Raw genomic sequence first — 1956 nt, 5'->3', positions numbered from 1 at the left:
TGACTAGCTTGATTCCCCACATAACAAATTGAGGCCGGATTGCTTGGACATTGATCAAAAGTGTGTTCCTCTCCACAATATACACAAGATTCAGTTGCTGTCTGGGTCATCACAGCAACTGTATGGGCTGGTGCTTTGATCATTGAGCCTTGTCCAAACGCCAGATTTTGTAAAATATTAGTCACCGAAGCTAGTTGAGCGTTGATAGAGGAGAAAGCATCAACTTCAAGTACTCCTCGGGTCTTCTTTCCGGGTTGCTTCTCACATTGGCCCATTGACAATTGTTAGATGCTATTCTCTCTAAAATCTCATATGCTTCATTGTATGTCTTTGACAAAATAGCTCCATTGGCAGAAGCATCAACTACTTGTTTAGTAGCAATATTTAATCCATTGTAGAAAGTCTCCATTTGTATACAATGAAGTAGTCCATGGTGAGGACACTTTCTAAGCATCTCCTTAAATCTTTCCCAAGCTTCGCTTAATGTCTCATCTTCAAACTGTTGAAAAGCAACAATCTCATTTCTGAACCGTGCGTTTCTAGTTGGTGGAAAGTACTTGATCAAAAATTGCTCTGCTAGACTATTCCAAGAATCAATTGTTCTCGGTGCTAAGGTATTCAACCATGATTTAGCACCATCCCTCAAAGAATAAGGGAATAAGCTCAATCTAATCATGTCTTTATCCACTCCCTGAAATTGAAATGAGTCACTAACTCCCAAAAATGACTTTAGATGTAGGTGGGGATCTTCCGACGGTAGTCCATGAAATTGCCCAATGGTTTGCAACATTTGAAACATCATGGGCTTTAGCTCAAACGTGGTTGCTTGCATTTCGGGTCTAATAATGCACGGATTTAGCTCTTCCACAGCTGGGTGTGCATATGCTCGGATTGCTAGTTCTCTATCATCGGCTAAATGAATGACATTAGCAGTAATTCTCTCTTGATTAGCCATCATCACTGGATTTTCAAACTCTCGATTCAGTTGGGCCATTTGCTGTATATTCTGTTCTGCCATTTTCTTTTTCTCCCTCAACTTTCGTCTAAAGGTTCTCTCTATTTCGGGATCAAAAATAAATTTCAAACCCGTAGGTGGGTTCATGCACAGAATTCTGCAGCAGTAATCTCAATTCTGCAGTAGTAAATATAATTCTGCAGCAGTAAATTCAGCAGTAGAAAATTCAGCTTACTATGGCTTCTTTTTGGCTCCAACTCACGAAAATCTACAACAAGTAAAATAACCAAATTAGGTTCCCCAGCAACGGCGCCAAAAACTTGATCGCTTGTGGATGTATATAATAAAATGATGTAAAATTCACAAGAATAAGTGCAAGTATACACTATCACAAGTAGCAAGTAATAAGTAAATTATCGATTCCACAGAGAACCTATCTTTTTGGTTAATTTTATCGCTAGAAATTAAGTGAGTTTTTGGGTAACATTCAAATGGGTGTTGGAGATTTTAACTATTTAAACAAACTAAAACAGAGTGCCACTACTGTTAAAAAAAACAGAAAATGATGAGAAAATCAACTCTAATGAGGAAGGTTCGGCTAAGAGAGATTAAATAGATAAGTTGTTGAGTTTTGTGGTAGATTTTAGTTCCTTTTAATAGATTCTCAAGCCCACTTCCGAGGGTCATGAATGGTGATTATTTCCATAATCGTTGTAATTTCTATAAACAAGGCTCTAGAAGAAGAATTATTCCTAACCCTTCTATTACCCTTCAAGTCTCCTTGCTATGGAACTAGAGTATTAAAGAGGATTTCATTGCTCCCTCTCTTCTCCCGAATAAGAGAACAACTATGTATGTAAAGTAGCTAATTAAACATACATGTAAATCATTAACAACAACTCTTTAATAAACTAAAATCATACCGTCAACATACTTAAACTATATAAAACTCTCTCGCCTCCCCTATTAAGTTTAGCTCTCCATACAAACTGAATTAAACA

The 1956-nt window shown here is 37.2% G+C and overlaps 1 non-coding gene across 1 annotated transcript; it reads left to right on the top strand.

Moving 5' to 3' along the window:
* The first annotated feature begins 425 nt into the window (after nucleotides 1–425).
* LOC111779423 lies at nucleotides 426–531 on the top strand. The gene has a single exon (XR_002812690.1). It is a non-coding gene; the product is annotated as a small nucleolar RNA R71 (small nucleolar RNA).
* Nucleotides 532–1956: the final 1425 nt, after the last annotated feature.

This window comes from Cucurbita pepo, chromosome LG17 (genome assembly GCF_002806865.2).
Source record: "Cucurbita pepo subsp. pepo cultivar mu-cu-16 chromosome LG17, ASM280686v2, whole genome shotgun sequence".
NCBI classification, from domain to species: domain Eukaryota; kingdom Viridiplantae; phylum Streptophyta; class Magnoliopsida; order Cucurbitales; family Cucurbitaceae; genus Cucurbita; species Cucurbita pepo.
Note: the sequence above shows the minus strand (reverse complement) of the source record. Positions and strands in the feature narration are given on the sequence as shown.